Source organism: Desmodus rotundus, chromosome 4 (assembly GCF_022682495.2).
Source record: "Desmodus rotundus isolate HL8 chromosome 4, HLdesRot8A.1, whole genome shotgun sequence".
In the NCBI taxonomy this organism is placed as follows: Eukaryota; Metazoa; Chordata; class Mammalia; order Chiroptera; family Phyllostomidae; genus Desmodus; species Desmodus rotundus.
This window is the reverse complement of record NC_071390.1, coordinates 77,890,115-77,913,972: the sequence shown is the minus strand read 5'-3', so window position 1 is coordinate 77,913,972 and position 23,858 is coordinate 77,890,115. Positions and strand designations below refer to the sequence as shown.

Sequence of the window (23,858 nt, the reverse complement as noted above, 5' to 3'; positions counted from 1 at the left end):
GTTCTGTAGTTGGCCCTTTCCTCACATTCTGAAGCATTTTGGAATACTGTCAACAGATCATTTAAGAATACAGGATGAATCTTTATATACACTTTTTAAAAAGACATCTAGCGCGGGGATAGTATTTTAATTTTACACCTATACATGATTTAAAATGTATAAGGTCATATTGAATATATGGTGGACAAATTTTAACGGGTGGGATACCAAGGCCAATAAAACAAAGATAAAAAGCACAGTTAAATTTATGTTTTGTCTTCAGTTCTCTTGAAGCTTCACTAAAATTCTCATGACATTAACAGAGTCTGCATATAGCAACCAACTCTCCTTCAGGCCAGCATTTTAACATAATATCTCAGCTGTCAATATCACTGTCAGGAATGTAATTTATTTCACTCGTTGGGCTTATTTAGATAGACATTTTGGAGACGAAGGTGGCAGTGATTTAGTGCTACTGACAAATGGCACTGAGCTTGCTATCCTCACAAATTCAGGTTGGTTTCTTAAGCAAAAGTGAGCCTGGCTCTAAGTGAAAATGAAAATGTTCAAATAAACTAAACATAGTGCAAGGATTTTCAGTCCTTCCATGGTGGGAAAAGTACCGGCATTTTACCAATCAGGGATCCTATTCCCATGAAAGGCAGTGTTTTAGTCATCTGCATGTCAGAATGACCTGTCACTATTTGTAAAAATACCCTTGTACTGGCCCCACCACTCCTCGGGTCCACGCCCCCATCCCACTCCAGGTTCTGACTGGGGGTCTGAGGTGGACCCAGGCATTTGCTGTTTTAAAGCACCACCCCCCTCCAGTGATTCTGCTGTGCAGGCAGTTGAGAGGAACCAGAACTGTTTGGATGGATCCAGAAGTTTTAACAGAATGGATTGGAAGGTCTGGTTGGAGGGTTTCTTCATTCAGCACAGAAAAAAATTAATGCAGAGGAAAGGGAGTGGTGAGGGTGGGAGGGGTGTCATGTCAGAGCTGGGGTTCATTTACAGATAGGCCTCAAGCAAGTCTTAATTTTGAGAAATTCACAGATCACTTTGAGAGTCTGGTGAAAGCTATAGTTACAGTCAGAAAAATACACATAGTCTAACCTCCACAAAATTCAGCACATACTTTCAGGGTATTCTGGATTAGAATTAAGTTTCTGTTCTTGCTATTTGAACTGAGTGGATAACATTGTTAAGGTAAGGAAAACATGAGAGGCCAGTATCTGGCCTCAAGAAGCTCACAGTCTAGAAGCCAGGAGAAAACAGTAACAAGGTAGATAATAATCACAGGAGTGTGGAGGAAGGGAAGAGTTCTCGAATGGAGAATTTGAATCGTATGCTTCGAGAGGCAATAAATTAATGAGACAGGTGTGGTAGGGTGGCCCCCCAAAAGAGTGAAGGTCAGTCTAAGGCAGGTTGATAAAGGAGGACCTACCGTGTGTGGGAGCCCCCTAAGGCTACGTTTGGAATAGAAGTTAATGGTGAGTGAGCCTGTGACAAAAATGGCACTGATCCAGCTACTGCTGGAGGTCATTGACATGGTGCCACTGGTAGATTGGGGTCTTGGGTGGGGAAGCTATTAAACTACTGATGAATACAGTTTTGAAACAGATCCGGAGGAGTCTCTGGGAGGAAGACAGAAAGCTATTGCCGGCAGGGGGCTGCTGGGGAGGGGGGGGCAGCGGGGTGGTAGGCTTGGAGTCTGCTCTTTATTGCCAGGGTCATAAGTTGGCCCTGAGTTCTTTACGATGAAAGAAAATCGCGGGAGAGCGCTGAGTGGCAGAGAGCTACGATCTGCCGGTGGGCATAAAAATGAATCTTAGTTGCTGTGTGCAAACCCCCTAGGTGTGTGGACAGAGGGAGCCAGCCAGAAGGTTACCACAGGTCGGGAATAAATAACCACCAGGCGGAGGATCCCTGATTCCGTCCTTCCTTTTGTTGGAAGAGGAGCGCCAGGCAAGCGTGTCCGTAAAGGATTTGGAAAGAAACGGTTCGACTGTCCGCACTCGGCTCCAGCCCCGGTAACTACTAGGAATCCCAAGGGATGGTAGAAGCGGAGGCCCGGAGGGCTCAGCTCTCTCCCCGAGGCCTGGCAGCAGGAACCCCAGAATAAGTCGGGGGCGGGCCGCGGCTCGGCGGGCGGGCAGATCCCACCCCTTCCTGAAAGAAGTGCCTTGTGCGCCAAGACTGCAGCCGCCACCACCGCAGGTCACGGCCCCGCGAGGCGACCGCGGCGCCGCCGCACCAGAACAGGTAGGCGCAACGCCCGCAGCGTCCAGCCCTCCGCCCGGGCCCTCCGGGCAGCCAGGGGGCGTCGGGCCCAGCTCCGCGCCCAGCCCGGAGGCGGAGACCGGGGGCGCGGGCGCAGCAGCGGGGTTCGGGCGCCGGGGTCTTCTGGGCAGTGGGGACCTGCGAGGTTCCTACTTCCTCCCTTTAGCGCCCCGGGCGTGGGGCCGCCCACCCGAGCCCCTGGGAGCACACGCCCCGAGCTAGGCGCAGGTACCGGGCGGCGTCCCGGAGTCCCTGCGGACGCACCGCCACCGACTAAGCGCCCAGCGAGCAACGCCGCAGTGCCGGCAGCCGCTCCCCTGCGCCGCCCGCCAGCCGGCTCCGGTTCCGTCCTTTGACAGGTGCCCTCACCCGCCGCCCCAGCCGGATACCCAGGCCTTTTGTTGTCGCGTGGACTCTGGTCAGAAGCGACCCCAAGTTTGGCCTCCCAGCCTCACTGCCATTCAGGTTCACTTTACCGTTAGCCAAGTCAGGCTGGCTCAATGAGCAGGGATCCCGGGAAGGAGGTACCAACTTGCCTTGCCCTGTCCACTGCCCTCCACTCTAAATGCAGTCTTGCTTTTTTTTTTTTTTTTCCTGGGCGCACACTGGGAAAGAAACGGGGTTTTCGGTTTCTCTGGGGAGACGGCGGTGGGGAGTTACCGAGGCTGTTTTGGGGCATCCGTTACAATGAAAAAAGTGATTAGCTTGGATTATGGAGAGAGCCCTTGTTTAGTGGTTTTTCTCCTCAAATAAATCAGTAGAGGATGAGAGGGTTTTTCCCATTTTTGAATTCATATTCCTTTTCTCTCTACTCACCGGTCTCGTCCATCCACCCCTACCTCCACTGCACTTTATTATATCGCCAAACACTTCACTGATTTTTTTGGTCAGGTTTATTCTGTCCATATCTTTCACAGCTGAGCCAGGATTGTGACTATGAATATGAGAACATAGCCCAGTTGGAATGGAAACCCCTCTTCTTGAGCGAACCCATTCTGACATGCGAGTCCTGTTAGGGAACCAAATATACTAAATGATATATTTTGCTTTGTTTTTTAAAGTCCTTGGATCTATCTTGCACCTCACTTTTCACTTCAAATATATTTGGGGGAATTTTCCATGTTAATGCTTAAAGAGTTTCATAACTGTTTTATGGCTGCTTATTACTAAGTTGATAATAAATTACTATAAATGCTTCAAAAACAAGTTATTGGGCCTATCACAATAACAAAGCCTAAACGGTAATGTTAGTTTGTGCTTCTTCATTTCTCTGCTTGAATCAAAGGCAGGTTTTTAATTATGCAGGGCTGTGACTCCATTCTGGGCTGGAGTTCATCAAAAGGCTAGGCAAATGTGGATGTATAAACTCCATGGTAATAAGTTGACCTACTTAAAATTTTCAAAAAAAATTGTTAGGCTCATATATAGGATATTTGCAGATCAAAGAATCTAGGAGTCACAGCTCTGGTGCATTAAGTCCCAAACTTTTTCTTCTATGTGTCCTAAAGACACCGTGTTTCCAAGATTAACTATAGCTGTCATCTCTTAATGAGCTGGAAATGTGATCTTCAAGGCATATGAGCATAGGAATTTTAGTGGCGAGTCCTTCCTTAGCTTATACACATTTAATAGATGTCTTGCAAGCTCCCCAAATTGGAAGCTAAAAAACTGGACATGGAAATAAAAAACTGAATAAGTTTTGCTAACAATAATGACTAGATGATAGATGTTATGACATTGAGCAAAAATAAAATACTTGGAAATAACCTATGTACTCCAGTTTTCATAGAAGCACAATTTACAATAGCCAAGTGCTGGAAGCAACCTAAGTGCCCGTCGGTAAATGAATGGATCAAAAAACTATGGTATATTTACACAATGGAATTCTATGCAGCAGAGAGAAAGAAGGAGCTCCTACCCTTTGCGACAGCATGGATGGAACTGGAAAGGATTATGCTAAGCGAAATAAGCCAAGCAGTGAGAGACAAATACCATATGATCTCACCTTTAACAGGAACCTAATCAACAAAACAAACAAACAAACAAAATATAACCAAAGACACTGAAATTGAGAACAGACTGACAGTGACCAGAGGGGAGAGGGGAGGGAATTTCAGGGGAAAAGGGTGAAGGGTTTGTAGGAATAATTATAAAGGACACATGAACAATAACCGGGGGGAGGGGTGGAAATGGGAGGGAGGTGGGGAGGGTTGGGGGGTTGGGCTGGGGGGGGAAGGCAGAAAACTACTTGAACAGCAATAAAAAATATATAAATAAATAAGGAAATAAAATACTTGGGAAATGCACGTTTATTATGTCTGCCAGTAGCCGGAGCCAATCTGTTTGGATTATTTACATCAACATTGAAGTGTCTTTATAACAATTGGTTAATTCAGATATTTCACATCAAATGCCTTTGACAGGTTGCTTTGCAGAGGAGATTTGCTCTGTGGCATAATTTTTTTGGCATGAACATCATAATGCCTGATGGCCCGGTGGCCTGACGTTAGGCTTTGTTGTAGAACAGTGATTTTCAACCAGTGTGTTGCAAGGATTTTTAAAACACGTAATACCCGACTATTTAGACAGGGGCACTGACCTCTTTTCCCACAGGTTGTCAAATTAAAAAATGACAACAGCCAACACAACAATAGCTGTCTGGTGTGAATGAATCAAAACTATATCTATTTTCTTTGTCAGATTGGCAAAAAACGTAATATAATTTTTGGTGTGCTGCAGAATTTTAGTAATTAGTTTATGTGTGCCATGAAATGAAAAAGCTTGAAAATTTGTTATTGTAGAACTATCACAGTTGTTCCTACAACGACTTTGTGGGGGTGGGGGGTTACACTCTTGTCTGTCCTGCTTTGATTCCCCTGTGATGTAGGCACAGCACTGCAGTACAGCGGCCAGATTTGCAGGGCACCTGGAATCACGACAGAGGGAAACTATTTGGCCCATAGTCTTAGCTACTGGGTTTCTCTATAATCTGGCCACTTGTGATCAGTTCAGTAATTGGGGAAGCAAGACAGACATAGACAAGATACTATATTCCCTCTCAGTCTTCCCCTTCAGGAGAAGGGTCTACAGTGGTCAGAATCCACACAATAGTGGAGATTAGGTTCTGTGTGGCTCAAACAAGATATGTACTCAAGTTCTCAAAATGTGATACAAAGACCAGACATTGTTCAATCTGAGTCTAAGTTTATGAAACAGCTAGGGACAGGCCCAGGTGTGTAATAATATTTTCTTTCTTTCGTTTCTTTCTTTCTTTCATTTTTATTTATTTATTTATTTATTTATTTATTTATTTATTTATTTATTAGAGAAAGGGAGGGAGAAAGAGAAGGAGAGAAACATCAATGTGTGGTTGCCTCTCATGCATCCCCAACTGGGGACCTGGCCTGCAACCCAGGCATGTGCCCTGACTGGGAATCGAACCAGCAACCCTTTGGCACTCAATTTACTGAGCCACACAAGCCAGGGCTTGTAATAATATTTTCTTTATCCTAATGATAACAGAAAAGGGTCCCTACTTATTTTAACTGTCATTCCTGAACTGATGATTCCATGTATTTTTATGTTTTTTGATAAATTGCTCTAAGCACTTTCAAATTAAGTTAGTCGAAATTTAACAAGTTATTGTGATCATCCAATAATCATTTCCTGGCATGCTTGGATTTTGAAAGACAACTTGTGGCAGTGGAAAGTCGAAGCAAAGATTTTTAGACAGGTTGGTTGGAATGATATTTTGAGATAAAAATGGAATCTTTGGCAGTAGCCTTTAAATTCAACTATACAGTATTCAAAGTCAAGCCAGTTCTGCTAGATAGGGCTTGGAACTCTTTTACCAAATGAGAAATGAACAGTTTTGGTTTTAGCATCAGTAAATGGCCTTTCTCTAGGTCAGTGCTCTCTGATAAACTTTCTGCAGTGATGGAAATATTCTATGACTGGCCCACTGTGGCAGCCAAGAGCCACACGTGGCTGGCCATTAAGCACTTGAAAATGTCTAGTGCAGTTGAAGAACTGAATTTTCATTTTTTAATTTAATTTTAATTAACTTAAATAGCACAAGGGCTAGTGGCTACCGTACTGAACAATGCAGCTCTAAATTCTCTCCACCATCCCCTGCAGAGATAACACTTGATTGCAATATTCCTTAAAGGAAAGTGGAACTTGACATTGATAGAACCAGGAATGAGGAAAATTTGACTCTGTAATCCTGTTGTTATAAAAAGAAATGCCAAAAAACCCCACCCGACTTGTGAGTGTGTGAGTGTGTGTGTGTGTGTGTGTAGATTTACAATGCATAATAGCATGGTAAGAAGATACATAGACCTAATTAACTTTTCTATTATTAAATGTTTTCAAAAAATTTTTTATAAAACTTTTTCAAACTACATGTCTTGGGTCATGAAATCAACTTAATGGGTTAGGATTAGCATTTTTAAAATTAAATTTATTGGGGTAACATGTTTAATAAGATTATCCAGGTTTCAAGCGCACATTTCTGTGACACATCATCTATACACTGCACTGTGTGCCTGCGACCCAAAGTCAAGTTGTCTTCTGTCACCGTGTATTTAGCCCCCTTTACCCTTTGCCATCTTCCACCCGCCTTGCCTCTGGTAACTGCCATTCTGTTGTCTGTGCCTATGAGTTGTTTGTTTTTCTTGTTTGTTCATTTGTTGCTTTCAGTTTTACATCCCACATAGGAATGAAATCATACAGTTTTTGACTTTTTCTGTCTGACTTAATTTTGCTTAGCATGATAATCTCAAGATTCATCCTTGTTGTCACAAATGGCAGTATTTCATCTTTTCATATGACTGAGTAGTATTCTATTTTATATATGTACCACAGATGGCAACAGATGTATGAAAAGATGTTCAACTTCATTAGCTGTTAGGTAAATGCAAATCAAAATTACAAGGAGATATCACTTCACACCTGTTAGAATTCCTGTCATCAGCAAGACAAGTAATAACAAGTGTTGAAGAGGTTGTGGAGAAAAAGGAACCCTCATTCCCTGCTGGTGGGAATGTAAACGGAACAGCCACTATGGAAAACAGCATTGGAGGCTCCTCAAAAAATTAATAATAGTTACTATATGACCCAGCAACCCCTCTTCTGGGTATCTGCCTGAAAATTTTGAAAACATTTCTTTGCAAAGGTATATGCAGCCTGTGTTCATAGGAGCATTATTCACGCTGGCCAAGACAGGGAAACAACTGAAGTGTCCTTATAGTAAGCACTATATAAGCATGGTCATTATTTGTATTATTATTATTATTAAATATATGTGTATATAATAGATCATGAAGTAAAATACTGCCCCTGAAACTAAGCTTGGTACCCTCTTTAGGGAAGTCCTGATCTAAGACATATGTAACAGATGACAACAACATGTAGACATTATTGAGTGCTTACCCAAGGCTCCATGCTGAATGCTTCACATGCATTGCTTTGTTTTTCACAAAGTCCTTTGATGTTGGCACGCTATAATCCCACAGTACCTACATCCCAATAAGTCACAGAGGCAGAATCTGAACCCCGGGCAGCCTGGTGACAGAGCCCATGAGTTCAACCACCTCACCTCCCACGTTGCAGTGCGATGTCGATACATAGATGGGCATCTGCAGACCCTGCAGACTCAAATGTATAGCATTGCCCAAGAGCAGAAAAGAACTGACAACAGTTTTCTGTGTAATGTGAGGCTTGATAGGTGAGAAGGGGAGTCATCGCACATTTAGGCTGTAAGCAGCCTCACTGCTGCCAGCCTGTGGCCTCTGAAAGGTAATGCCCTTGGACAGGCAGCCTGGTGCCCAAGGAAACCTGGATTTCCCAACAGACCATGTGTCCAGAGCTCAGTCTTTCCCTCCTAACCACTTCCAAATAATGACGAATGGTCTAAATAGGTATGTCCATCCCATCCATAAATTCCACACTTTTTACTACATTCTAAATGTTTTTTCAGAATCACTGCTTGCCTGGAAGTGCTTCATTTTATATGTATATTTGAGATACAGCATTATATTAGGTACAGGTATACAACAGAATGATTTGATATTTGACCGTACTGTAAAATGATCACCACAATAAGCCTAGTTAACCTCCCTCACAACACAGTTACAATTTTTTTCCTCATGATGAGAACTTTTAAGATCTATTCTCTTAGCAACTTTAAAATACAGTATTGTTAACTGTAGTCACCAAGCTGTACATTACATCCCCAGGACTTACTTATTTTATAACAGGAAGTTTATACCTTTTGATTTAACTTTAATGTAATGCATGGGAAACAATGTTTTAAGAATTTCATGTAACGGTTGTCTTTAAATTGAAGCTGGAAATCTTTTATTTCCAGTGCAGTCTAGAAAGTAAAACTAATTTCATTTTAGAAGTAGATTTCAGTTTTTCTTAAAGGCCAAATTGCAGTAAATACAAGTGATCACTTGTCCATAGACTTTGCGAGGTAGAATAGAAGAGGCAACAGCTTATCATCATGGTTACTTTTCTTCTTTAAAAAGTACATAGGCTGTGTCTACCATACTAAAAATCCACAAGACATTGAGATTTTTTGTTCAAGGCTATGGAATCATCCATCTCCACTGACAGTGATGCAGACTATCTGTAGAATACAAAGGAGTGACATGAAGTGTCTTTGAAAAAACATTGAAAGTCGTGTGATACTTCTAGGCAAGTGTAAACAAAGCTTAAGAAGTAATTGTGATTAACCGTGGCAATAGAGGAAATTAGCCTGTAGTTTAAATGGTGTTATTTAACTCTAAAGTAATTATAATGAATTATAATGGTTTTCAACTGAATGTAAACATAAATGTCTCCAAAAGTAGCATAGCCTTATTGTTCATCAAATATTTCATTTATTAACAAAGTGGACTTCCTAGTTTTTTACACTTGTGATGTGATTTAATTGCCAAGGAAATACTTTTAAATGGTAATAATTGAAAGTTTTAAAGCATAAATGAAAACTGACTGTACATGGCTAAAATGGTTTTGTTTTACTGAACTGCTTAATGAAATAGTCTTTCAAATTATTTTTCATTCCATTGATCCATGAAGAAAATGTATTAAGAAATGTTGATACCATTGTAAGACAGTCAATATAGGAATATATATATTTTTTTACTGAATTTGGAATGTGTAAATAGAATTAGTCATTGTCCTGAAATTTCTAATGGAAATATATCTCCTGGAATTTCTAAATTTTACTTTTCATTAAAACTTAAAGTGTATTTGCATAGTAGCAATAGACTTCAAAAATGTGTCAGTTCCAATTTTTTTTCCAGTCTTGTCAATGAAAGCACAGTGTTCATATTTATCTCCCTTAATTTTAGCAGCTAATGGAATTTTTGTTGAGAAAGCTGATTATCTTGTCTGACATTTTGATTAGTATTTTTCCATATTAATTTGAGCTTGTGTGTGGCATAAAAATTGATTTATATGAATAAGAGTGGGTTGGCCATTTGTATACCAAAATTTTGATTGTATGTATATGGTATAAAAATAAAGACAAAAATTTTCCATTAATTGATTTGGTGAAAGGACACCATTGTGATCAAATAGTAGACTTTGAACCATGTGAATGTTCAATTATAATGCCATATGTTTGACAATTCAGAAGTTGTGTTCTTTATTAGCTGTTGGACAGTATTTGTGAAATCCTTAGCGTGGTCCCTGGCCAGAGTAAATTCTTTTTTCCTTTTTCCTTATTTATAACACAGGTTTTTTGTTTTGTTTTGTTTTTTTAACACCAGTTTTTAACTCATTTTATCACATGGGAAATTAAAGAGGATTGTTCTAGATAATAATTGCTCCATAATTGAGCATGTAAGGCTAGGAAAAAGCCTTTGGAAGCCACATAATTCACTTCTTAGAGTCTTTGCAGGACCACAAGCATCACAGAGAGACTCCGTTCTACTTGCAGTCTGTGAATATTTTACATTAGTTCTTGACATATTGTTTATCTAAGCTGACTTAACAGTGATCTGAAGTTAAACCTAGGCTCACTTTAGTTTCATATATCTCCTGGTTTGCTTGCTTGTTGCATATTTACCTTGTCTTTCCAATTAAATCATTGTTGGTTTGTGTGTAAAATTATGTAATTTTTTGTACCCCACTAGTTTATCTAAGGACAGGGATTGGCAAACTATTTTGTAAGTAAAGTGTTATTGGCACACAGCCATGCCTATTAGTCACCTATTACGTGTGACTGCTTCTGTACTACCATCACAAAGCTGAGTAGTTGAAACAAGAGTACATCTGGCCCATAAAGCTAAAAAGCTCTATTATCTGGCCCTTCATAGGAAAAGTTTGTAGACCCCTGTTCATATGGTACTCTTCTTATAGGGTCCTTGAAAAAAGCCATGGAGAAAATAGCCTATTACAAATTATATCTACCTAATTGCTTTCTGTAGGGACAGATTTCATAACTGAGGAACTGACTGAATGACAAATAACTTCTCCCTTCCTATTGTTGCACTGGCCATTGGCTGTGAAAGAAGGTGTCATCAGCATAGGGTTAGGTGTCATATAGACCTGGGATACTAGCTGTTTAACCTTGGATACGTTACTTAATCCTTTTTAAGTTATTGTTTCTTCATGTACAAATGAGGGTAAGTACAGTACCTACTGCTGGGAGACAGTTCTCCATGTGTCCCATGCATTTTGTCAGATCTAACGAAGAGAAGCACTCACTGCCTTTTTGTTCTGGATTGTCTTTTCAAGGATGTTTGTAGTGAACAGTCTTAGATGATAGAGATAGTGTTGCCCTCAGAAGCAAAGGGCAGGTGTGCTCGTATCCGGTAGACTTGTGTTTCCCCAGGTCAGAGTTCCTCTCCAGTAAGGCTACTCACTGAGTGTGCAGGTGTTACATGGTCCTCTTGGTGACACCCTATGGAATTGGAGCCAGAGAGCTACAAGGAAATGGTAATATGAGTGTTACTGCTGTTGCTGCGAGTAATAAAGACCTTTGTCTCTGACCCAGGAGTCTTGTGTCTTCTGCTAGCACCCATGAAACTGTGGCAGGCCCACTAGTACAAATAGAATAAAATCTCAGCCCTTCCTAGTTTGGGGGTACCTATTGTATGGGGTTATTATGAGACTTGAATAAGGTAATATAGCTTAGCATATAGTAAGTGCCCCCAAAATGTTAGCTATTAATTATTATCTAGCTGGCTATTAACCCTGCAGTGTGAAGTTGAGTTCCAGTTTTATATGGAAACATATCTTCTGACAGTAGCTTTTCAAACTGTAGGCCGCTAGGACTATGAAAACAGTTAAGCAGCTTAATTTTTTTTAATGAAACACAAAGCAGAATATAATATAATAATAAAGAAAAAATCAAGTGCAAAATATGTAATAAGAATAAATATCTATTTACAAAACTTTTCGCTTCAGCCCTGGCTGGTGTGGCTCAGTTGGTTGGAGCGTCGTCCTATAACCCAAGGGTTGCAGGTTTGATTCCCAGTCAGGGCACATACCTGAGTTGTGGTTTCATTCCCCAGTCTGGGCGAGTCTGGAAGGCAACTGATCAATGTTTCTCTCTTGCATAAGTGTTTCTCTCCCTTCCTCTCTCTAAAAGAAAGCAATGAAAAAATATCCTTGGGCAAGGATGAAAAAAAACTTTTAGCTTCAGTTATATGAGGTATACATGTATATGTGTATACCGGGTTGTGATATATGTTTTTATTGTTGGTCACGTCAAACAAGTTGGAAACCTACTACTGCCCTCATATATATATATATGGAACTGTTCAGAAAACTTTTGTTCCTCGTTCCCACAAAGGGATATGAGGAGCCACCCTCGCTCATCTAGGTGTGGCTGCTGAGAAGAAATGATCAGAGATTCAGTTTACCCTCTCCATACCTCATGGCTCATTTTGTCCATGATTAGCAAAAAATGAATATAATCAGGTTATTTTCTGAAGAAAGTTTTTTTTTTATTTTAGCACTGTCCAACAGGACTTTCTGTGGTGATGGAAATGTTCTATTTCTGCACTGTCCAATGCAGTAGCCACTGTACAACTGAGGAACTGAATTCTTAATTAAAATTTTTTTTTAATTTGGATTAATTTAAACTTAAATACTCTTTGTGGACAGCACAGTTGTAGATTAAATACAAAGGTGTGGTTTCCTGCAGTACAAGTAACTCTATGGTTTGGCTTCTGGTGCTGTCCTAAGGAGCAACGTCTTCCATGGGGTTGTTTGAACAACCATAGACCGTTGCCCAGGGCTGGCTTTGGCAGATATTGGGATGTAAGAGTGCTTGACAAGATGCTGCCTTGGACAGTGCCACAGCCAGGAGCCAAGGAGCTAAAGTTCTCAACCCTGGCTGTGCTATAGAACCACCTGAAAAGCTATAAAAAATCCAAGCTGCATTTCAGAGCAATATAATCTGACATTTTTAAAAGCTCCCAGGTGTTCTGTCATGCTCTGTAAGTTGGTCAGCATGACAGGTGGGCAGGGTAGCCCATGCCCTTCACTGCTCCATCATGACATCACAGATGGGCAGCGGAGTGGGGGAATGGGCACATGAAAGACAGTGGACCCCTCTGGTATCTTAAACAGAAAGGCTCCAACTTACCTTCAGTATTGGGAGCTGAGCTGATTTCCCACCCAGATGCCTTGGCAGCAGGGGCCCCCTTGTTCAGTGCTGCCAAAGTGTGAGTTTCTGTATAGCAGATTTGAGCTTCAAAGAAGGAAAAATAGAGGCTCTTATTGACCATCTCACATGACTGTCACACTTTCTGCTAAGTGATTTCCATTTATATCTTCAGCAGACATTTATGGAGTCCCTACTGTGTGTTCCAGATATGCTATTCTTGCTCCGTCTGGTAGGGAAGACTGACATGTAAGCAGTTATACTGTTGAGTTAAGAGTACCCAAACCTGTAGAGAATTTTTATGAGTTTATCTGAGTCAAACTAACTACTTATGCCAGGGAGCAAGGTCTCAAATGTTCCAGAGAATAACAGTTTTGCAACTTCTTTTATGCATTTGAAATTAAGGAGGGAACATAGGGAAGATTGCATGGGGGTAGAAGCAAAGTGGGGACTGGATTACAGGATAGTTAAGGATATTATATGCTTTCTTGAGGGTGCTTATTTCAAAAGTGTACTAACCTAGATACACAAAAACAATGCACAGGGCTTGCTTAATGCAAAAACATACCTTTTACTAAAAAGTCATATGCCTGTGGTGTAACTACCCACTATGATGTGCCCAGTTAGGAATTTATCATCAGATCACCATGTGAAGGTACTTTCCATAAAACCCTTTTTTATTTCATCCACAATACAGTGGGGTAAGCATAATAATAGGAGAATCATCAAGTGCCTTGATAGCACCCAAAAGGGAGCAGCTTTCTGGGATAGGGGGAGAGACTTGAGGAGGGCTTCCCGGAGATGGTGACACTCAAGTTGAGTCTTCTAGGATCAGAAGTAGTCATGTGAAGAGCAGATACAACCTGGGAGGAGGCTGACATTTTCTGTCCAAGACAAACACCCTAAGATATCTTCCTTTGGGGAAGACCCTGTCTGCTATTTTAGCGAACCTCATGGGATATCCTTATCCTAACTGCCCTTTATCATTTGCGTATTTACTCATTTATTCATTCAACAAATGTTTTATTGAGGCATTATTATGTGAAGACATGGTCTAGGTGCTGGTGAGAGTAATGAACAAAACAGATGGCATTCCTGCCCTCACTGTGTTTTATATTCTAGTGGGGAATACCAATCAGAAATAAAGAGGGAACTAATATAGTGTATGGCTAATGTGCTGTGGAGAAAAAGCAATCATGGCCAAGAATTTGGAGGTACTAGAAAATGTCCTCTGAGAACTAGAAGTCTCATTGCTGTCTCTTGCAAACTTAATAGTGATTCTTACCACTTTTTGGAGACTAAACCTGAATCCTGCAGTCATGTTCTTTCCTTTGTTCAAGCCTGGCCATCTCCCTTTGTCCATAACTCCATGTCCTCCTACCTCCTACAGCACGACCTCTCGTACCCATCTCCCTACTCCCTACTCCATAATATCTCATATTTTCACTCCCTCTTAACTCTTTCACTTCTGGTCCTCTTCGATTTCCTCCCAACTCTTTTCCTCTTCACCCTAGGGAATACATGGTTAAAGTTCTCAGCTTTTTTGCTGATTGTTCTCTCAACCTTTTTGCATCATCGTATGAAAGGCTTGTCACCCCCAACTTTGAGGCTAAATGCAATAAACTGCCCGTCACCCTTTCTCATCTCTGCTGTTCTTCCAGCTCCCAGTCACTTCCATTCATTTCTTGAGGAACTGAAGACCTGTCTCTACGTGTCTTCTCAGACCTCCCTTTCCTCCCCAACTCCTGTTATAACCTTGGCAGTGGCACCCTCCTAGATGATCTGACCATGAACCTGGTCTCGAAATCTATTGGACCTTCTTAATTAATGAGTTCACCTTCACTAAACCACAGCTACTCACTCCCAACCCTCTACCCAAATTCTTGTCCAGCTGGTACTTTTTCGCCTCAGAAATTTTAACCCCATTCTCTGAACAAAGTTGTGTATCCTTCCAACTCTTTCATTCATACCCCACTTCCTCTACCTTTTTGACTTTCACTGGGATGTCCAGTCTCCCAGCTTCTTTCAACTACCCAGCCTCTCCTTTACACATGCAAATATATTCATAGCCAACTTCATCTCCTTTCATCAGAAGATGTGGTACCCATCTTTCCCCATATTTAAGGCTGGCCCATTACTTAAACCCCAAATGCCATCTTGTGCCTCCTTCAGAACCATCGCTCTATTACTATTCCTCTCTCTTCTGTGGTCTCATATCTCTCTCTGTTCTTTATGGATTTCTCCTCACCAACCAAGCATTCATAATTTTCCTCCATCCTAAAAAATAATTCTCCTAGATTAAATAAGTTAAAGTGGATCTCTACAATAGAATACTAGGCAATCATCTGAAATATCAATGGAGGTGTATATGTCTCATATGGGAAGATGATCACAAAAATAAGTGAAAAAGTATTAAAACAGTTTTATTAATTTGCCTATATTTTTGTTTTTAATTTCGGTAAAATACATATAACATAAAACACACCATCTTAACCATTTTTAAGTATATAGCTCAGTGGTGTTAAGTATATTGAATCCAATCTCCAAAACTCATCTTGCAAAACTAAAAGTCTATACACTTTAAACAATAGCTCCCCATTTCTCCCTCCTCCCCCAACCACCATTCTACTTTCTCTATGGATTTAACTACTCTAGGTACCTCGTATAAGTGGAATCATACAGTATTTGTCTTTTTCTGATTGGCTTATTTCACTTGGCATAACGTCCTAAAGGTTTATCCATGCTATGACGTGTTTCAGAATTTCCTTCCTTTAGTAAGGTTGAATAATATTCCATTGTATGTATGGTACCGCATTTTGAATGATTTCATTTTTGAAGAAAAATATATTTGTTAGTATATGTAAACATGGATGTATATAAACACACATATACTGGGGTGGGCAGAAGCAGGTTTGAAGTTGTTCCTGTGGAAAATACGATAATAAATAATAATACAAGAATAAACTCTGTTTTGTGTACTCACAACTGTGAACCTACTTTTGCCCACCTGTGTATAAAGCATTATACATCAAAATGTTAACAGTGGTTATCTCTAAATTGTGGAATTTTTAATGCTTTCCATCTTTTTCCTGATCTGTCCTTCTGAAGTATTTACAAGGAGCATATTTCCTTCTTGTAAAGCTGAAGGAGACAAACCTTCAATGGCTTCTCCTCAGCTACAGTCCAGTAAGCCCTGTCATCAGGCACCTGCCCTCCTCTCTTGTTCATCCCTCCCCACTCCATTCCTTACCCATGGTGCTCTGGGCGCTACAAAATTATGATTCTTGCACACACAGTGGCTGGATGCCGGTGAAGCCCTGCCCATGTCACATTCACAGCTGCATGGGAAGCCTCCACGTCCCTGAAGACTCAACCCAGGGTCATTTCCTCCTTGCGTGCCCTCCCCAGCCTCAGTGCTGATTCAGTTTCCTCCCTTTGGAGCTCCTGATTCCCCTGATTCCCTGTACCTATCTCTGCTGCTGCATTTGTCTCCTCATTATCTATGAGCTGCTTGGGGATAGGGACTGGGCTTTCATCTTTGTATTTGCAGCACTTAGAACAGAGCCTAGCATACAAACTGGGCATCTTGGGAGCCACTGGTCGTTCAGAGAGGCTGGGTCACTGGAGGCCCAGAAAAGAGGCTGCAAGAGTAGGTGGAGGAGTTGCCCCATGCCATTCATTGTACCCTGCTGCCCCTTGCATGAACCATGTAAACGTTTAAAAACACTCTACATTGTACTAAAAATAAATTAGATATTAAAATTATTGAAAACACTACATTTCTATCTTAATGGTACTGGTAAGCTCTGGCCCCTGTCTTTGATCAGGATCTTTTTGTAGATGTTTGGATAGACTAGATAGTTCTAGTTATGATGCTGTTTTGTTTTCTTGTGGTTTTGCCCAGTAGGCCAAAAAGGGAAGTAACAACATCACTTGGAATAAGCATTAGACCTGGAGGAGTAACATTAGCATTTAAGTCCTGGACTAATCACCCTCTATACTGGCTGTGTGCTTAGATAAGTTATTTCATATATGGAAGCTTAGAGTTTCTGTTGTTCATCAGTAAAATGTGGGTTTATTTTTCTGTCTTGTTCACTAGACTATAAGCTTCTCCAGAGTAGGGTTTGTAGCTCATCCATCGCTGAAAACTCAATAGATGGGATGGGGCCTGGCAGGTAAGAACTCTGTAAATATTTGTCAAACAAATCTGACTCATCTTACTACTTCATAGATTCTCTTGAAAAGCAGCTGTAGAGTGTAGTGTTCAGAGCAGAGGCCCCAGAGTTAGCCCCCTGGGTCCTAATCCTGGCTCCAGCATTCCCAACGTGACATTGGGCAGGTAACTAGCCTCTGTGCATCTGTGGAAGTGGATGACTGTCCCTACTTCCTAAGGTTGGGAGTATTAGATCTGCCTGGCACACAGTAAGTGCTGTATACATGCAAGTTATTAATATAACATCAAAGGGCTTTGCACAGTGCTAGTCACATAAAGGTGATATTTATTTGATGAGACCTTGCCATGTACTGGACACACTGTGAAATCCCACATTTAGGGTGTCCATTCCACATTTTCTAAAGCCCAACTAGGGTGTCTTTCACCCTTTTAATGATACCCATGACCACCTTGATGCAGAGTATAAATTCAAAGAGCTGATCTTGGCTGCCTGGCCTGGAACTGCAACTTGCTCTCTTTCTCCACTGTTTTCTGTGTAGAAATAACTCTGGTCAATTCCCAGGCTACACAGATTTTTAAGATTATGTTAAATAATAATGATTTCACATGTGAAAACACTGCAGTAGTTTCCACACTGGTTTCCTGCTTCTGCCTCTTGGCCATTTGAGTGCACAGTGCTATCTGCTCATCTCCCCAGCATTTCACTTTTATTCAGTATAAGGTCTCCCTGTCCCAGGAACACTCCTGAGATAGTGTCTTATTTATAGGACCAAATCCTGGCTACTGGTGTTGGCATTGAAGACAATGCATAATCTGAACCCATTTTATCTACCTATGTTTTTCTTCCATTTCCCCCCAAATGTAGACTTTCACTGCCCACTCACCTGGATCTAGTCTTCTCTTCTTACTTTTGTTATCATGGTTCCCATACTAAAATGCCCTCCCTGGTCCATTCTATTTATTGACATTTGCCCCCAGAGTTAAAGCCACCTTTTTCACAAACCCTGCCTCTTCATGAACATTGATTGGCTTCTTTCTATATTTTTTCATGAGACTATATTTACTTTAGAGCTTTACTAGGTATGATTTTTAAAATTAGTGTCTTCTCATCAATGACTCAGATTGTTAACTTGGTAATGTTAATATTATTATAGGCTTACTAGTTATGCATTCAGGAAAATTATACTGGATTTATGTGATTAAGTAAAAAAATAATAATATTGTCCTCTTGGCAACTGTAATTCCACTTTATGATATATAAGTAAGGCCCTGGAGTCCATACCATATTCAATAAAACAAAATAATATTGTAAAGCAAGGTTGGGCTGTTATTGCTATTATGGGACTCGTAAGCCTTTATTTTTGACTTGTATGGTACATGAAATTTCAACTGCTTCAGTATATCAACATTTCTTCACCATTAAACCTTGGATAGATTGCAGAATTAAGAGCCAGACCCTGAAATTATTTAAGTACATAGTGGGAATTCAATAAATGTGTTGGATAGATTGGTTTCTAGTATATTTTTATCTCCTCATTGATATAGTCAGATTTGTACATGTCAGTTCACTTCTTTATACTAATTTAGTACTCTCCAAAATACTAAGATTTTATTAAACTTAAGGTAAAATGAAATATTGGGTTGGCCAAAAAGTTCATTTGGGACTTCCAGTCAAGATGGAGGTATAGGTAGACATGCTTGCCTCCTCACACAACAACAGAAAGAATTACAACTAGATCTCAAAACAAATAAAACCCAGAACTATCAGGAAATCAAGCTGAATGGAAGTCCAACAACCAAGGATTTAAAGAAGCCATGTTTATCCAGACAGGTAGGTGAGGCGGAGATGCGGCGTGACACAGAGAGGCAGCAGCAGAATGGGCAGTCCCCCATTCAGGTGTGGTGGATAAAAATCAGGAGGGATACGTTAGGAGCAAGCAATTGCAGCCCCAGCCAGACTGCATAGCTAGGGTTCCAGCGCTGGGAAGGTAAATCCCCATAACTTTTGGCTATAAAAACCAGTGGGTGTTGGGGTGGGGGAAGAAACTGCCAGATTTTCAGGAAACTCCACTTAAATAGCCTGCATGGTCTTAAATGTATGCAAACCCACCCATCTGGATTCAGCACCAGGGGAACAGCTGGAAGGGTGCCGGTCGCATACAGGCAGTGAGTGAAGCTACGGGAAATGGGGCAAGTGCCAGGCAAACCTCCAGAAGCCAGGCAGCGGCATTGCCCCTCTCTAAGTCCTCCCCTACCACAGAGCCACAAAGCAGTGAAACAGGTTGCCCCGCCCTGGTGATTACTTAAGACTGCCCCACACAATTTACTGGTGCCTTTTCAACAGGCCACATTACTAAGACAGGAAGTCAAAGCAGCTCTACTTAATACACAAAAACAAACACAGGGAGGCTGCCAAACTGAGGAGACAGAGAAATATGGTCTAAATGAAAGAACAGAACAAAACCCCAGAAAAAGAATTAAATGAAACAGAGATAACCAATCTCTCAGATGCAGAGTCCGAAACACTGGTGATCAGGATGCCCAAAGAACTCAATTGAGTATGGCAACAACATAAACGAAGAAATGAAGGTTACACTAAGTGAAAAATAAGTGAAAATCTAGGGAACCAGCAGTGGATGAGAGGAAGCCAGGATTCAAATCAATGATTTGGAATATGAGGAAGAAATAAGCATTCAACCAGAACAGCAAGAAGAAAAAAGAATTTAAAAAAAAACAAGGGTAGTATAAGAAGCCTCTCAGACATCTCCAAATATACCAACATCTGAATCATAGGGGTGCCATAAGGAGAAGAGGAAGAACAAGAAATTGAAAACTTATTTGAAAAAGCAATGAAGGCAAAGTTCCCTAATTTGGTGAAGGAAATAGACATACAAGTCCAGTAATCACAGAGAGTGCCAAATAAATTAGACCCAAAGAGGACCACACCAAGATACATCATAATTAAAGTTCCAAAGGTTAAAGAGAAAGAAGGAATCTCAAAAGCAGAAAGAGAAAAGCAGAGTTACTTGCAAAGGAGTTCCCATAAAACTGTCCACTGATTTCTCAAAAGAAACTTTGCAGGCAAGAAGGGCCTGGCAAGAAGTATTTAAAGTGATGAAAAGCAAGGACCTACAGCCTATATTACTCTATCCAGCAAAGCTATCATTTAAAATTGAAGGGTGAATAAAGTGCTGCCCAGATAAGGTAAAGTTAGAGTTCATCATCACCAAGTCATTATTACATGAAATGTTAAAAAGGATTTATTCATAAAAAGAAGATCAAAACTGTGAATATTAAAATGGCAACAAATCACAACTGTCAACAACTGAATCTAACAACAACAACAACAACAACAACAAAAAAAAACTAAGCAAAGAACCAGAAACGAAACAGAATCACAGAAATGCAGATCACAAGGAGGGTTATCAGCTGGGAGGGGGAAGGGTGAGAATCGGAGGAAAAGGTACAGGGATTAGGAAGCATAATTGGTAGGTACAAAATAAGACAGGGGGATATAAGAATGGTATAGAAAATGGAGAAGCCAAAGAACTTAAATGCATGATCCATGGACATGAACTAAGGAGTGGATTTCTGGAAGGAAGGGGATATGGGGTGGAGGGCAAAGGGAGAAAAATTGGGACAAACATAATAGCATAATCAATAAAATAAAATGTAAAAATTTTTTTTCCATAAGATGTCTCTAGTAGTGCTTAGTTGTCTTTTCAGTCAAAACAATTTTGTTAGATTGTGTTGTGACAGCTGTCTTATCAGCATGCATTTTAAAAAAACTAATGTAAATTGGTGAATTTTTGTGTAGCCATTTTAATATTGAAGATGGAAGAAAATACACAACATTTTTGGTATGCTTTATTATTTCAAGAAAGTAAAAACACAACTGAAACACAAAAAAAGATTTCTCCAGTGTATGGAGAAGGTACTGTGACTGATCAAACATGTCAAAAGTAGTTTGCAAAGTTTCGTGCTGGAGATTTCTCGCTGGATGATGCTCCACAGTTGAGTAGAACAGTTGAAGTTGATAGCGATCAAATTGAAATATTGAGGACAATCAATGTTGTACCACATGGGAGATAGCTGACATATTCAAAATATCCTAATCAATAAAGTTATTGATGAAAATGAAAAATATGTCTTATTTTATGGAAAAAATGGACTTTTTGGCCCACCCAATATAATTTTATTGCAAGCATACAAACATATTACACGTATCATGAGAATCAACATCATTTTCTTTTCCTTTCTCCCTCCTTCTCTTACTTCTTTTTCTTTTTTTCTTTCACCTCGAGGGGCATCCAAAATGTGGAAATCATTGGACTAGGAGCTTTGTGGACCTGTAGATGAGTAAAACATTTCCTTCTGTAGGAAATCACAGCCTAGCTCAGGAGACACCCATATGAACAACTCCTATGTTCTAACCATAATACAAGAGGGAAATAAAATAGGATAAATAGTTACATAAGTAAACTGGGAAAATAAAGAGAAAGAAGGATACACTTGAAAAATATGGAACTTACAATAAATCATACTGAGTTTCTAATATGTGTCAACACTTTGTACTAGGTAATGGAGTGATTGCATTCTCACAACAAATATTTGAGATAGCTACAGTAATCTACTCTTCAAAAAATGTAACACTCTGGGAAAGAGGCAGAGTTGGATTCAACTCTTGACCCCTTTTTTATTATACCAATCTGTCTTTATTCCAGTATAAAAATAAAGTTTAATATGTAAATAAAAGGTTAACAATGGGTACTTATAAATAACCACAGAGCTTTGCAGGGGTTCGCATGCCCCTAGAGGAAATTAGGATGAAAAGTAATAAAGTACAGAAGAAATAATGTACAGGGGGAAAAATACTTTTTATGAAAATACCCATCAGTTTTGAAGCTTCCCAAGTGATAAATTCTAATCTCTTATTAACTTAGCTGTTAAAAGAATAGGTAGAGACATTGAATGACTTATTTTGTGAATTTCCAAATAAAACTTTCTCCAGAATTATTAACTAGATTGTAAAGAGGGACTTAGACAAAAATTTTTATATGTAGTTATGTGTTTCATCAGTTATTCCAGATGAATGTTAGAAACACTGTCAAGTCCCAAAGTAATCCATTTAAGGCTTTTTAATTGAAATATTTGATATTTCTAAATATATTTGACAAGAGTGGCTTTCTTCACAGCATTGTAATTAACCCTCCAAGAATACTGATTCAAGTTTTTGTGTCTCTCAGAGCTTTGTGTGTTTGTTTTTAATGTACATTTCATATTACAGAGAGCTGTAGATATTTTATGGGTTTTTTGCTATTGTAAATCTCTTATGTTTCCATTTTCTGCATCATTAAAAACTGAATTTCATCTCTTATCCAAACCTTCACATGAAGGTTCATTTAGTTCAATTTAAGACCAGATGATTAAATCAATCCTCTGGTATTATTTTTACAGATAATAATTCTGTTTCTGTATTTATTTATTTTATTTTTATAGTATATTTCATTGATTATGCTATTACAGTTGCCCCAGTTTTTTCTCCCCTCCAGCATCCCCCCCCTTAGAACATGTCCATGGGTCGTACATATAAGTTCTTTGGCTTCTCCATTTACTATACTATTCTTAACCTCCCCCTGTCTATTTTGTACCTACAATTTATGTTTCTTATTCCCTCTTCCTTTTTCCCCATTCTCCCCCTTCCCCCTCCCTGCTGATAACCCTCCATGTGATCTCCATTTCTGTGAATCTGTTCCTGTCCTAGTAGTTCGCTTAGTTTGTTTTTATTTTTGTTTTTCAGGTTCAGTTGTTAATAGTTGTGAGTGTGTGGTCATTTTACTGTTCATAGTTTTGATCTTCTCTTTTTCCTTAGATAACATTTCATATAATAAGGGCTGGGTGATGATGAACTCCTTTAAGTTGACTTTATCTGGGAAGCACTTTATCTGCCCTTCCATTCTAAATGATAGTTTTGCTGGATAGAGTAATCTTGGATGTAGGGCCCTGCCTTTCATGACTTTAAATACTTCTTTCCAGCCCCTTCTTGCCTGTAAGGTTTCTTTTGAGAAATCAGCTGATAGTCTGATGGGCACTCCTTTGTAGGTAACTGTCTCCTTTCCTCTTGCTGCTTTTAAGAGTCTCTTCTTATCTTTAATCTTGGGTAATTTAGTTATGATGTGCCTTGGTGTGTGCTTCCTTGGGTCCAACTTCTTTGGGATTCTCTGAGCTTCCTGGAAGTCTATTTCCTTTGCCAGATTGAGGAAGTTTTCCTTCATTATTTTTTCAAATAAGTTTTCAATTTCTTGCTCTTCTTCTTCTCCTTCTGGCACCCCTATGATTCAGATGTTGGAATGTTTAAAGTTGTCCCAGAGGTTCCTAAACCTCTCCTTATATTTTTGAAGTCTTGTGTCTTCATTCTGTTCTGGCTGAATTTTTTTTTCTTCTGTCTGTTCCACATTATTGATTTAAGTCCCGGTTTCTTTCCCTTCACTGTTGGTTCCATGTATATTTTCATCTGTTTCACTTTGTATAGCCTTCACTTCTTCCTTTATTTTTCATCCATAATCAATCATTTCTGTGTACATCCTGACTGCCAGTGTTTTGAACCCTGCCTCTGATAGGTTGGCTGTCTCCTCGTCACTTAGTTCTTTCTCTCGAATTTGGATCTGTTCTTTCATTTGGGCCATAATTCTTTGTGTTGGTGCACCTCTTACATTGTAAGGGGTGGAGCATTAGGTACTCACCAGGGTGGAGCAACCCACCCGCTGCATTGTGGCATTGTATGTGGGGAGAGGC

The 23,858-nt window shown here is 40.0% G+C and overlaps 1 protein-coding gene across 1 annotated transcript in view; it reads left to right on the top strand.

Moving 5' to 3' along the window:
- The first annotated feature begins 1,958 nt into the window (after positions 1–1,958).
- TMEM150C (transmembrane protein 150C) overlaps positions 1,959–23,858 on the top strand; it is a 112,553-nt gene continuing 90,653 nt past the window's right edge. The window contains exon 1 of the mRNA XM_053923140.2: positions 1,959–2,244. The gene's annotated coding sequence lies outside the window, so the exon portion shown is untranslated. The remainder of the gene's footprint in view (positions 2,245–23,858) is intronic.